Genomic DNA, 15,697 nt, shown 5'->3' with positions numbered 1-15,697 from the left:
ATATGGAAGTACACATAGGCTGTTGTGTCATTAGTCCAGGCTGTTTTACCTTAATAAATGTATTTATTCTCTTCATGCTTGTCATTCTCCTCTGGTTCATCATTGACCAAATAAAAACTCACCTGTACTCATGCACACTCTACATGGCCACTTAATTCAATGATAGAACAAAAGAGAAAAATGCTCGAGTGGGTCCCCGGGTTCTCAATCGGTCAGTGTGATTCCTACCGCTTGCAGCCTATAGAAAGCACTCAGTCTCCATCACCCAGCCTCGGGTGTCTGTCCTTATCTCACTCAGCAAGGACAACTTCCCCAGGTTGTAGATCTTACCACAACGGGCTGAGTCATCCTCACTGAGAAAACCTGTCCCACCTGCTCCATTCAGCCCATTTGGGATGCACGGATTACACATCAAAATAGAGAAGTAGCAAATGTCTACTAAATTCTTGGGTTCTTCTCATTCAAAAATCCTCCTGTGAGCTACTAAAAACTGAATATCTCCAAAACAGAGGAGCTGTATTTTTATTTGAGCGGTATATTCGGATTGCCAAGAGAAAAATAGAAAATTGAGTATGGGAAATTGCCCTAGAAAATTCTTCAAATTGTCTAAAAAGGAACATTGAACAATGATTGGGAAATACAGCTCTGCATATTATTACATAAGCCCAAATTGAATTATCTATTGTATCTGTATTACATCTACTATAATAACAATAGTGTTTGCATATATGATACAAATGAGGGGGAGTCATGAAAACCTTTATGCCTTGCTGATAAGACTATAAGTCAAGGGAGGAGGTCACTAATTGTACAAGAAATGTACCCACTGCCTTACGTATTAAACTGTAACCCCTCTGTACATCACTTTGACAATAAATAATTTTTTAAAGACTGTAAGTCAGTATGATCACTGCATTGGCTTTACCTGGTAAAGTTAAACATGTGCATATCCCAGGATCCAGAAATACCACACTTCAGTACTAATTTCTAGATGAGTTCTTCTATGTGTGCACCAGGAGACTGAGTTTCCCTCCTAACTCCTCTTTTTTATTTCTCTTGGGGCTCAGAAGGGGTCTTCTGACCCTGGTGGTGTCTCCTCTTTCCCTGTTCTCTCTCTCTCTCTCTCTCTCTCTCTCTCTCTCTCTCTCTCTCTCTCTCTCTCTCTCTCTCTCTCTCTCTCTCTCTCTCTCTCTCTCTCTCCTCTCCTCTCTCTCTCCCTCTTTCTCTCTCTGTCTGCCTCTCTCGCTTTTTCTCTTCTTGAGATCTTAATTGTTACTGTATGCAAAGTGCTCTGCACACATTAAAACCAAGTCCTTATCACCCTACAGAAAAGTGTTTGCTGTCATGACATGCATAGAGGTGACATAACTTATCCCTGGTCAGAGCTGGGAATGAAAAGTGGGGGCTCTAACCCAGAACTACCTCACCCTTAAAACAACCCTGGTATCCTGACTCTCCCAGTGGGACAGACACTTCCCTCCACACACCTGTCACCTGCCAGGGTCCAGCCCTCTCCGTCTGCCATGAGCCCCCACCGGGATGGCAGTGAGAATCCCCAGGTGAGTGGCTGGCAGTACAGCTGTTCTGTCTCCGCTGACATTTGCCAGCCCAACACCAAGTGGCCTGCATCTTGTCAGGGGTCTGTCAACACTCCACAGCGTCTTTCTAATGCAGACACAGTGTCTCCACGAACTACTGTTTCATTTCTTGAAAGGAAAGTGCACAGCCTTTAGCCTTGTTCTAATCTATTCAATCACCTCAATTTCTCCCACAGCTCTGGTCCTTTTCCTCCTGATACAGTGTCCAAAATAAATCCAATTTCTCTGCTGATCTGAAAGCACACATCAAACGCCTTACTTCCAGGCATATGAATTACCACAAATACATCCCTTGGGTCTGTCCCAATTGAGCTCCCTGACTCACCGAGCTGACATTTCCGTCTCTCAGAAAGAAAAGGATGTAAGAAGGAAACTGCTATTCCGGACTTCATTCTGACCAGCAAGGAAGAACAAATTGATGGAGGAGAAGCGATGGGAACCTCGGGAGCAAGGAGTTGTGTCATGTTGGAGGTTGTTATCGTGAGTAAAAGAAACCTTGGCTCTGGCCAGACTTGTCATCTCTGAAAAACAAGTTTCAAACATCCTCATCCATCTGATGCCAGGGAGAAATCTAAAAGCACAGTGACCATATCTCCCGACCCCCAAATCACAACATTTCATACGATAACGGATTTTATGTTGCAGCAAGTGTGATGGAAACTCTGACCAAAAGAAAAAGAAAAAAAAAGTCAGGATGTCAAAACAATGTTTCTGTCACATACTTTAAGTCTTTGGAAATAGAAGAATCTCAGATAAGAGTGTCTCAAACTGTTAACTTTAGAATATTGAGAGCAACGTCAAGACATCCTCAAGCAAGACATTCCAAGGATACAATTATAGTTGCTACCAATTAAAAAGACACAGGGACTTTTCAAAAGACTACTATTCCATTAAAGAAGTTTTTTGATAAACTTTAATTTCACATGGATGTAGGAAAGTAGAAGAAAGTGGAAGAGGAATCATGACTTTGTCTGAAAAACATAAAAAGCTCAAATTAACTTGAGAAGGAAACATACCATAGAGAGGCTTGTTAGGTCCTGGGTTCTAGACATGGTAGGAGAATTCTGGCTCTGCTTCTCTTAGAAGAGATCCTGGTCTTCCCAACAAGATGGCTTCGTCCATGTTGGAAAAATTGAATACTGTGTGCCCTAGTCAAATTGGACTTCTATATCACATTACCATAGACATACAAGTGTAGACAACACATATTTCTTGCAGCAGATCCTGGTTTGCAAATAACCCCCTTTTGTGCTGTGTTCTCACAGGGAGGTAGAGATCAGAAAGAGAAGAACCAAGCTGTCTAGCATCTCCCTCATCTGATGATGGGAATCAATCCTTCCATTAGGCTCCACCCTCGTGACTATTATCTCTCCACCCTACCTCCAAATACTGGAAATTTGTTTCAACATATGCATGCTGTTTCTTAACAGATGGTCAGCCCTAAATCAATTACTTGCAAGAGGTATTCAATAAAAGTCATAGTAGAAAAATCACCTAAGATATGATAGACATTGAGAAATCAGCCAAAAATAATCACTACAGATGGACATCTCACTAGGGTGGTACTTGCCAAAAAGAGCAGTCTCTAAAGGTCACAGCTAACAAGCTTGGGTGACATTCGAGAGGAAAACACAAACATTCTCTCAGATGTGTTTGTATTCGCTGTGAAGAACACAATATTTTTTGGCTTTGGGCTAAGAGCACAGTGTGAATCAAAGGCAGAGGCTTTGCCACTCAAACCCTGATTTCCCTCTGACATCTGAAGACATTGATCAGAAAATATGTGGGACAGAGAAGACAACGACCCACACTGTCCAGAGTTCTGGGTTTTCAACTAAAACCAGAAAGAGCCTGCTATGTGGGATATTGCCTCTAATCATGTATTTACAGAGGTCAGTAACTGAAAGGCAAATGAGCCCATTTTCGAAAAGATTTCAGGAGACAATACTTTGGAAACTAAGTAGAGTGGACTGCCAACTGTATTTCTTCCAAAAAATCATTCCTCCGTAGTCAAACTCTCCTCTCCCCTGTATCATCCTAATAGCTCACAACATGTCCAAAGATCTCCAGTTCTTTAAAACTCCCCCTCCCTCTCCACCTACCATTCTAATACTAATTCTTCTCTAGGGCCAGACATGTTGCATTCCTTTTCTGCAGATTCTTGGGGCTCACATATGACTCCTCAAAAGATGGCATCTTGACAACTGAGAAAGCTGTAGAAGCAAGAAAGTCTTTCTTACGTTCCCACTTTTTCCTTACAAAGTAGTCATTGAGGAGTTCTCTGACCCATCTCTCCTGACCTTAAGTCAAAAGACCTTTATTCCAGGGAGTTCCACTCTTCTAGAACACAAGAAGAATCCAAACAAAATCAAAACAGGCCTTCCTAGATTTCCCTGCCTCCAACCTCCTACTAATATGTCATGTCTATCTAGTCATGTTTCTCCACAATTATCTACTTCTTTCAACAGACTTAACGTAAAAATATAGCCTTCCTGTGTCTGATTCTGCATCCTCATGTTACTTTCCTTCCTCTGAGTGGTCTTGGGTTTTGAGGGGGTAGGCAGCATGAGTCCTGTAATGGGTGATAAAAGGTATTTTCTATAACATACAACCCTGTTGTCCCTCTGTCCACTTCACAGCCACCAACCTCCCGCTAATTCTACCTCCCTTCCACACTGAATTTGTTGAGGCCATAGCTGTCAACATGACCACTATCTATCTAAGCTCCTACATGTGCTAGTCACTCCTCTGTCTCCGATTTTCAGCCTTGAAGTTACCAGGACTTTCTCAAAGTTCCTTTCCCCTGACAATCTCTTTCGAATTCCCTCTTTCTTCATCAGTGGATCTTCTTTACTTCTCTTTTCCTCCCTCCCTCTCTGCTCCTCTCTTCTCTTCCCCCCATATCCCTCTCCTCCTTCCTCTCTTCTTTCCCTCTCTTGCTCCTTCCCTCTCCCTCTTCCTCCCTTTCTCTTCCCTCATTTTCTCCCCCCAACCCTGCTTCCTTACCTTAAATGTTGACCTACTCAGGTTCTCAATTTTTGTCTCTACTCTCATCCTACTAGAGTCTCCACAACCCATGGTTTTAAATATCATTTGTAAAGACAAAGAGCAGAAAGTAAACTCAGCAGTCCAACAAGTTTTACTTGGGCTGAAAACCTATCTCCTTCAACCTGGCTGAAGAGAAAATGGTGTACTCCTCTTACAGCTAGGGTCCCTTTAAATATTAGGCAGAAAAGGTGAAGTTGGGCAGGGCGGATGGAAGCAGGGTAAAATGGGGACCTGGTGGGAGAGCAATGTTATTTTGCCTGAGGAGTTTCAAGGTCTCAATACTATCTGTGTCCACCAGGGGCCTCAGTGCTAGGTGGGGCCTTACTCCCAGGCTCTCTTCTCTGAAACTGGCTATCAATGGGGAAGGTGAGTGCTTTCACTTGAAATTCCTTTCCATCCCCATCTACAAAATTCCTATTCCAGCATTTACATCTCCAGCCCCAAATCCTCTTTTGGATTCCAAACCGACACACCAATAACCCACTAAACATCTCTGTGTGAATGTCTAAACTTCACATACCAAAATGAGACCCCTTTCTTCCTAAAACCATTTCCTCTCCCTTACCCTTCATGCAATCCCATCATGCCTCGGTGGGGCCCCTGTCTGAGACTGTGGCTCAAGCCAGATATCTAGGTTTCTGAATGTTTTGAGTTCCTCCTCCACATGATGCCCCACCTCCAAACTGTTGGTATTTCTTACCAGTTTGACTTCCTAAATATATGCTTACTTCTTTCCACTCCCAGGGTGAAGTCTTTTGCTCACATGCTTTTCTACAATGGCCTCCCACCTAGTTACCATGCTTGAACTTCTGTCTTCATATAGTCCATTTCTATGCTGCCAGCAAAGAAAGGTTTTTTTGCGGGGCGGGGGGGGGGGGGATCAATCAGATTGTGTCAGTTTTCTTGCTCAAAACCTTTCAACTGCTTCCCTTCATACCTTGAATAAAATCCAAACTCCTTATGATAGCCTAGCCAGCCCCTCCTGATCTGAATTGAGCCAGACTCTTGGTTGGGACAAGGGCCGAGCAAACTTCTTTTTGTGCCTGCCAGAATTCATGGCAGGGGCTCTGCAGCTGTGCCCCATGGCAAGTCAGTCTATCAGAATCCTGGGCTGCTCCCAGGAGAAGGATGCCACCTCCTGCTGTTGCTCTTTGTCATGGGCTCCTGTGAAAGCCCTCCTGTTGGAGCCTGGCTGCCAGATGCTCACAGGAGTGGCATACACCTGCTGGGAGAGCCAGCAAGCCATGGTTGATTGCCTCTGATACACCATGGTGAGTTGAGATCATGCACAGCCTTCCCGCTGAGGGAAAAAGTCTTTGGTCCTCACTGGTAGGCCAGCAGGCAGCGTGGAGAAAGGCCTGCTTGTCCTTCACAGTTAATCCTGCCTCTCCAGGCTCTCACCTCAGTTCTGGATGTTCCCAGCTCACACTGGTCTCTCTTCAGTTCTTCAAGTACACAGAGAGAACAACCCCCCATCCTGCCCCTACAGGGAGTTCTGCCAGTGCTGGAGCCCTCTCCACAGCGGGTTTTCTCCTGGCCAGCTCCTTGGCATACCTTCCCTTATCAATAGCCACATGCGCTTCACAGACAGGCCATCCGTGACTACCTCCTTTCATCTCTACTCTTACTCCAGGCACTTTCCTTCATAACTAATACCTCAACCTCTACTCTAGGCTTATTCCTTTGTCTCTTCACTTAATTCTGAGGAATGATGAGATTGCAAACACCAGGGCTTGTGGATGTCCTTTATTTTATGACATAATGGCATCACAAAGAATGTTCTTAAACAATATTCTTTTTTTTTAAAACAATATTCTTATTTTGCAAGAATACCTGTTAGAAAAAAAACCTGTTTGTATTAACCCCTCATTCTTCCTGTCTTTATAAATATTTTTATGGGTTACATTTTCTTCAAACCACAGGGCTAAAAATTAGTACACGTTTGGTATGTTTATAGTGTAATTGAATTCTGCAACACAATTTTTAAAAAAACAAAGGCCTAATATCTGTCATCTACAGAGAACTCAAAAAACCTAATCCCCTACAAACCCAGTAAACCAATTATTAAATGGGGCAAAGGAGCTAAAGAGAGACTTCACAGGAGAAGAGATAAAAATGGCAAAGAAATATGTGAGGAAATGTTCAACATCCCTGGCAGTAAAGGAAATGCAAATTAAAACAACCCTGAGATACCTCACTCCAGTTAGAATGGCCTATACTCTGAACTCAGGCAACAACAAGTGCTGGAGGGGAAAGAGAAACCCTTCTCCATTGTTGGTGGGAGTGCAAATTAGTACAACCACTTTGGAAAACAATATGGAGGTTCCTCAAAAATCTCAGCATAGACATACCCTATGACCCAGCCATACCACTCCTAGGCATCTATCCTGAACAACAGGTCTCAGGATATCAAAAAGACATCTGCACATCCATGTTTATCTCTGCACAATTCACAATAGCTAAAATATGGAAACAACCCAGATGACCCTCTACAGATGAACGCATACAAAAAATGTGTTACCTATACACAACTGAATACTACATAACGATTAGAAATGATAAAATATTGGTATTCACAGAGAAATGGCCAGAACTTGAACAAATAATGTTGAGTGAGACAAGCCTAGAACACAGAGAATAAAGGGGCATGATCTCCTTGATATATGACTGTTAAGGTGGGGGGAGGGGGTGGGCAGTAGAGACCAGGTCTGCGAAACAAAACTTCTTTTCAAATGGTATTTCCACAGATTTGGGTCAGCGACCCTACATTATGTATCTAAAACCAAACAACTACTAAAACATTAAAAGGTCTAGAATAGACCTATCAGTGGTTCACAATAGCTCAACAACTATGTACATATGATCATATAAGACGAGGTTAAGCAAAAACAACTCCAAGAGAAGGACACAGGAGGATTCTATAACTGACCTTACATTTGAAGTTCTAGGTGAATTTCCTTTGGCGTACGCTACATGGTTACTGCATATGATCTTGGTACACTGGGTATTGTACATATGCCTACCTGATCTAGGGAAGGGAAAGAAAAATGAGGGTGTAAGATACCACAATAAATGTACTCACTGCCTTATTATATAACTGTACCCCTTTTGCAACAACACCTTGTCAACAAAAATTAATAAAAAAAAATAAGAAAATTGACTAATGAAAATCTGTGTGGAGGGCATAAGAATCTTATGGGTTTGATTGTCTTCTTATTTATCATTATATCCCCAGTACAAGACCAGTGGCCAAGCAGATATCAAATACTCAATAAATACTTGCCTTATTATTGTGACTAATGAGGCATGTTGTTGCAATGGTATGCCTCAAGAATCTGCTTCTATTCCATCCCCAATCAACAATGTTCCTAGTCTCTGTCCTATTCAATATGTCTATTGATACATTGAATGACGATATAGAAGGTGCATCTATCAAATTTATAGATGAGTGAAAATAGAGGGGAAAGTCAGTGAAGAGAAACCAAGATTGAAGATCTTGTCTGGTTAGAATAATGAGCCCAAACCAACAAGGTAAATTCAACAGGCTTTCTTTAGGTTCAGAAGGTAAATTACATAACAGCAACATGTTAAAAGTCTGATACAAGACATAGTAACTTCTCCTCCTGGCTTAATGAGTCCGGTGAGAAAATAATGCAGTGGGAAGAGCCATATGAGTCCCTGTGCTAAATGATAACACTCTAAGGATGACAGAATGCATTGACAAGTGCGCTAAGTGAGTGTCACGTTGATGAGCATTATTGATAGGCTCAGCGCAGCCATCAACTACTATAGATGCTAAGATGGGGAGAGAGCCCAGCTCTGGAACTCAGTAGATTTGCAGAGAAATGTGAATTTCTACTCCCCTCAGATCTTCTAGGCAATGGTCAGAGTCCTCATAGAAAAGGATTGGGAGCATGCATCTTGGAATCTGTGTTTATCAACATTTACCTTTGAGAATCTTGAACTTTATTCCCCAGAACCTGCTCTGTAACCAGAATGGTCCAATCTTCGTTGCCTGAGGATCTGTGAAGCACCCTCCAATGAAGCTGGTGCCCTGTAGGATGAAATTTGTCCCTCTTAGCATCTTCCCCACGTCATCATTGTTCAATCAGACAAATAAATAAGATCAAATCATATAAGTGGATGACCATAGGGCCCAACACTCCCAACAACGATGGGATGGGTACATTGAACTGGTTTCCAGTGCCTGGCTTTTCTGTGTTATCTCCTCTCACCAAGCCCTCTGTATCTCAGGCCACTAGAAATAATGGGGAGAAAAATAACCTGCCTTGCCTCCTGTTAACATTCAGCATGCTCCCCCTGCTTGGTGCAGAACTTGGTTTTTTGGCATGTACCCTTTATTCTTTGTTGTTAGGGGGCCAGTAGTTCCCTTGCTTCATTATACATAGAGCGTTTTCTTATTCTCCTCTCCTTTTCGTGATGGTTTTCCAAGGTTCCTGGGAAAGGCTAAGGGCAATGCTCACAATCTAAAATAGAAAATCTCTGTCCGTATTCTTTCTTTCTTATCTTTGTTCCTTGGGAAATATATCACACATGTGAAATGCTGTGTATAAAATATATGAACATTTCGAGGTATAAAAATAACTAAACAACAGAATACCAGAAACTATACTTGCTACTCAGAGGAAGAAATGCAACATGACCAGTATCTCAAAAAAGACTGAGAAACCCCTCATATCTTCCCCCCTCCATCACAGAGAAAAACACTGTTTTGAATTATATTTATCATTAATTTTCTTTGCCTTATAGTATTACCAGTTATATCTATAATTCTAACAAAATGCCATTTTGCTTTTGCTGACTTTATTAGAAGTGAAATTGTACCATACTCCTTAGACTCAATGATACAGGTAGATACTACTGATTCCTTTGGCTCTGTTGGCATGATTTGCTACTGTTGATTACTGCAATTCAAAGACCCCCATCACAGTATAGTATTCCTTTGTATGACATCAGAAATGTGTTTATCTGCTCTTCTGGTTCACACTGGAGTTTTTCCCCCCATCTTTCCAATAGCGAACCCCCTGCGACATTCTTGTACATTTCTTCTTTTCAAGAGTTTCTTTTAAGACTTGTGTATGAAGGGAATTTTAGAATAGTTACCATACACTAGGGTGTGTATATAACTGTAAAGGGGATTTTAAGAGTGGGACTCATAATCTGAAGTCGGATAATTCCATAAGAGTTGTCTGTAGGCTAGAGAGCCAGGGAAACCAGTTGGAGGCTTCTGAATGAAAAGAAAGCATAATAATGCATCCTCAGGACAAGGAAGAAGGCCCGGGAGGTCCTTGAAGAGTCTGTGTTCAAAGGCTGAAGAAACTAGGTCTGATGTCCATGAGGGATGACAGCCAAATTACATTACCTTGAAAAGCATTGAGTCTGCACCTTGCGGCAGCCTTCCTCCTCCTTCTTTCTGTCCCATCCAGGCCCCCAGACTGTTAAAGAATGCTGCCCACGTTTAGGGTTTGTCAACTCTTATTCCTATCAAACCAAAAGAGTTTCCTCTCTTGTTGCTTACTGATGAACTTGGTATTTCAAAGACTTTTTAATTACTGTTTACCTAAGACAGTAAGAAATTACATTGCTGTGTGATTTTCATGTCTATGTTATGATTACTATTGAGGCTAAGCATGTCTTTATGCTTCTTGGCCACTCAGAGTCTCATTGTGAAGTTTCTACTCACTTCTTTCACGCCACTTTCTCTTGGGCTGTTAGTTTTTTCCTTTATTTATTCTCAGGAGCTCTGGACACTGAGCTAGTGTCAATTATATGTGACAAAGATCTCTTCTCATAGTTCGTGACTTGTCTTTCTATTCTTTGCCATTTTCTAATAACTAGAGGTTCTTAATTTTAATGAACTCCACCTTTTGAGCCTTTTCCTTTATTACTGGGGTTTTCTCTGCTGTATTTATTTCACAAATAACAGTTTAACAGTCATAAAAAGATCCTATCATATTTTCTTCTAAAAGTCTTTAAACTTTTATCTTTCACATTTAAGACCTTAAGCCATCTGGAATTAATTTTTATGTATGGTGTGAAGTAGGAATCTATTTTTCACATTTTTTCCATCTGCATAACTAGTATCACATATTGAAGACCCTGATTTTCCCTACCAATATACCCTGTCACCTATCACATTCCACACATGTTAAGATCAATTTATAAGCTCTTTGTTATTGTCCGCTGTTCAATTTGTCTATTCCTGTGCCAAGAACACATTTTCCTGTCTATAGTACTAACATTTTATGCTGCTATCAGATCAAGCCAATATCTCTCACCTCCCTTGTTCTTGTTTTTCAGAAATGCATTAACTCTTATCTATATAAATTTTGCAATCCATTAGTCAAGTTCTATGAAGCATACTGGTATCTTGATTCAAATTACATTAAATAGATAGCCAATTTTGGAAGAACATAGACTTTATAATATTATATCACATTATCCAAGAGCCTGGTTTGTCTCACTATTTTTATATTATTTTTATATTTTCAATAAGGTTTCATGAATTTTCTCCAAAAGGAAATTATCAGATAGCAGTTAAGAACATGTGTTCTGGAAACAGATGTTGTGTTTGAATTCCTACCCTGCAACTTATTCACTATGAAATGCAGGTAATTTGCATGGTTTTCTCAGAGGTAGTGGCACTGGTGTAGTATCTACTTTACAGGGTGTTATAATGATACCTGGAGACATAGATATGCAGAGAAAGACAGCCTTTAGATGAAAGTGCTTACAATAATACATGGCCCGTAATAAGAGTTATGTAAATCTTTGCTTTTATCTTTCTCAGGTATATTGTTTTATTATCATAAATAGCCTTTCTAGTTATATTTATGCATCTACATATACATAAATGTGATTCATATTTGTATTAACCAAAATTTGCCACATTTATTCATTAATGCTGATAATTCTAACATTATTTTGAGCATTCTATCTTCTTCTTTTTAGTTACTATTTAACAATATTTTTCTTTATTGTCAAAGTGAAGTTATCTGTGAACTGTATTGCTTTGTCTTTTCTAGTTCTTCTACATTTGGTTTTCTTTTCTTATCTAATTGCTTTGGCTAGGACTTCCAATTTTTGCTAAACAGAAGTCATACCAGCAAAAAACCTTTCTTGTCTTTAACTTTATAGTCTATTTTTCTCTACTAAACCATTGGATATTGATTTCAGGTAGTGTGTCTGGCTAAGGACTATTTTTTTTCTTTTTTTTCTATTCTACATTAGCTAGATATTTTTACCATAAAGAGATATGTTATAAAATAATTTTTTCACATAGTACATTATTCTTTCCTAATGTTAACCTAATCTAAGATTACTGTAAAAATGAAACATTGTGACTAATAAACTTGTCCATGATGTATTTTTTTCTTTTTTCAAAATTTTTACTGCCAAACTGATGTACAGAGAGGTTACAGCTTCATACGTTAGTCATTGGATACATTTCTTGTACTGTTTGTTACCTCCTCCCTCATTCCCCCTCCCCCTGTCCCTCCCCCTTTTCCTTTCCCCCTTGAGTTGTTCAGTTGATTTACACTAAACAGTTTTGCAAGTATTGCTTTTTTGTAGTTGTTTGCCTTTTTACCCTGTGTCTCCCGATTTTGGTATTCCCTTTCAGTTTCCTAGTTCTAATACCAGTATATACAGTTCCCAATGTACTCAGATAAGATACAGAGATAGTGCAGGTACAACCACAGAAAGGGGATACAAGAGGATCATCGCATGTTGAAAGTAATTACAACAGTGATATAACAGTCGTTTCCATAACATGGAGTTCATTTCACTTAGCATCATCTTATGTGTTTATAAGGGTCTAGCTATTGGGCTCTTATAGAACTTGCTGGTATTTTGTTTAGGATGTTTTTCTGTCAGTGTCCCTAACAAGGTATGAGTGACTCTATGAAGTTGTTATGGAGGCCTTCTTTAGTTCCACACGATCTCAATTACATGGTCAGAGTTTCAAATGTATTATTTCCTATGTACAGTTATGTATCACATAATGATCATAGGTGACAATATGTGCCAAGTGGTTTCCATACCATCTAGGTCTATGTACATACTCTCTGATGGTCACACAGCAATAAAGCCACCTACTACTCTCCTCAAAACGTATCCCTCTGTCAAGCAACCCCTGATTGCAAAGGTGTTCTCTGTAAGAAGCTAGGCACTTTCACAGTTTCTATCATCAATACCACTGTCACGGGGGGGGGGGGGGGGCGGGGGCGGGGAGTAACATAACCCCATGATATTCCAATTTCTAGCCTTTCAGACTTCCTTTCAAGCAGTGATGAATTTTGTTGTATCCTACCTCCTCCAACAAAGAGAATATCTTTTTACTGCAGAAAGATAAAATCAACCCAACTCCACACTTCTATTTGAAGGGTCTACAGTATTTAATGGCACCTCTCCTAGAACTAGTGGGAGTTCAAGCAGAAACAAAGTATAGTCACACTGGAATAACCTGAGGAGGACTTGCTTACAAAGTCCTATTATCTAGGGGTAGGATGGAGGTAGGCTGCCATTGAGGAATAATTCCTAGTCTAATGGTAGCAGAACTGCTACCTCTTACTATGATTTGAATACGAACCGTCCCCCACAGGCTCACGTACTGAATGTTTGGTCCCTGACTGATGATACTATTTGGGGAGTTGATGGAAACACTGGGAAATGCGGCCTCAATTGAAGGAAATGAGGCATAGCGGGTTGCCTTTGAAGGTTATACCTGACCTGGTCCCTGCCTATTGTACCCCATGAAGTAACTCTTCTATCTCATACCCCAAACCAGGCTGTGGTGGACTGAACTCTCTGGAACTGTGAGCCATACATATATGTATATGTGTGTATAAATATGTATATATATACATATATATAATTGTTTCTGTCAGGTATTTGATCACAGTGACAATACAACTGACTAAAATTATTTTATCTGATTATTTTTAAATCTCTACTGTCTTGGTGCACAGTTACATTCTTTTCACTTCTAATGCTATTTGCTTCCTTCTCACTTCTATCCTTGATCAAATCAATCACAGAGATGTGTCAATTTTATTAGAATATTCAGACACATTTTATACCATTACTCTCTTCTAATAAATCTGTTTTCCATTTTCTTAACTTCTGCCTGCATCTTTACAGTTCTCTTATTTTTCAGTTTCTTTTCCTTCTATCATTACTATCTACTTTTTAAATTAGTGTGCTTAGCCTATTTCTTTTCAGACTCTCCTCTTTACCATATGAACAATTAAGGTCATCATTTTGTTTATGGGTACCAATTTAGTTACATCTCACAATACTTGGTTTCTAACATTTTTACTAAGATTTTACTATTTATTTGTTACAAATCCTCACTAATTTCTTCTCTGTGTTGTTATTCAGGAGGATATAATTGTTGTCTTAGAATGTGGTTTGCAAAGACATAGATTCATTGAAAAATTCAGAGCCTAGTACATGTGTTGTTCAGATCTTCTCTGTCATTAATGACCTTTTTATCTGTTTGATCTATCAGTTACTAAAATTAAGACATTAAATTCTCCAGCTTACATGGAAGATACGTCAATTTATCCATATAGTTTGGGTCAATTTTTGTTTTTGACACTTGAAGATATATTCGAATTTAGAACTATTATATAACAAGAGTGAATTAAAGCTCTATCAATCTGTAGTGAGATTTTTAAAAACAAATCTCTAAACATGATTTAGTCATAAAAGCTATTATATCTGAGATATCACTGTGTCCATAATTATGTGAGATCCTAGCTTTCCTTCAGCATTTGCATGGTTATGATTTTCTCTTCTATTTTAGTTTCAACCTTTCTGTCTCCTTGGATTTTGATATGCATCCTGAAAATAGCATGTATCTTAACTTTATTTTGTTGTGCTTTTTAAAGTTCATTTTGACACTCCTTATCTCTTAACTGGGCACTTACCCTTTTTACATTCATTATGGTTTTCATACATTTGGGTTTGTTCAGTTCTTTTGGAGATACTGGGGTTTTGAACTCAGAGCCTCCTATTTGTTAGGCATACTTGTTACTGTCTGAGGCATGCTATGTAACCCTATATTTTCCTTTAATTTTCTTTTGTTGTTTCATTGCTTGTTTGTTTTTGTAATAGAGACTCGTGATTTTTGTGAAGGGCCAGCCTTAGAATGAATTCCTCTTAACTTCCACCTCCTGAGTAACTGGGATTACAGGTATATGCCATCGTGTCCAGCCTTTCCTTCTACCATTTTATTGCTTAACATTTTTTAAAATTTCTGTCTTCCTTCTTTCAATTTGAGCTTTCCTTCTATCACTTTTTTCCTATGAAGTTTCGAAAGTTTCTCGCTCTGTTTTTATGCTGTTAACAGTTGTGTAGTGCATTAGAGTAAGTCTAACAGTTATTAAATTCAGTGAAAAGTTAATCATCTTAGCATAGAAAGGAAAGAAGGTGACATATGGAGGTGGGATGCTCACAAGTTTGAGCCCTCCCCTCTCCCAATCTGAGCACCACAGCAACAGCTGAAAAGAAAAGATACAGAGTGCCTACCTGTACTGTTCTCTCAAACAACAAATACCTTGCACGCCTTAAATCCTACCATCCCCATCCTGATTTATACAAAATTACCCAGAACTGAGGCTCATCTATGCTGAATTAGTTACACTCCACAAATTAAGATTTATCCAATCAATGCTCACTTACATTTGCCTACCTAGTGTGTTCCTTACTTCCCAGCCCTGTTAGAGTTCAGATCCTCCTTTGAGATCACTTTCCTTTTTTTCTACGTTAAACTCTTTCAGAAGTGGTTTTGGGTAACTCTGCTGTCCAAGCATTCCCTAGCTTGACTGGTGGAAAAGTTGCCTTTTGTTTGCCTCATCATTTACAGAACTTCATTTGGTGCAAAATCCTGTGTGGTTAGTCATGAGGACTGTGAGAATCGCACTGCCCTGGTTTCAGAGTTTGATCTTTGGTCTTGAGAAATTATCATCAGTCTAGTTTTCATTCCTTTTGAGATAATTAGTCTTTTCTTCCTGGCTGATTTTAAG

This window comes from Perognathus longimembris, chromosome 21 (genome assembly GCF_023159225.1).
Source record: "Perognathus longimembris pacificus isolate PPM17 chromosome 21, ASM2315922v1, whole genome shotgun sequence".
Lineage (NCBI taxonomy): Eukaryota > Metazoa > Chordata > Mammalia > Rodentia > Heteromyidae > Perognathus > Perognathus longimembris.
The sequence above is the reverse complement of the archived record's forward strand: the minus strand, read 5'-3'. Positions refer to the sequence as shown.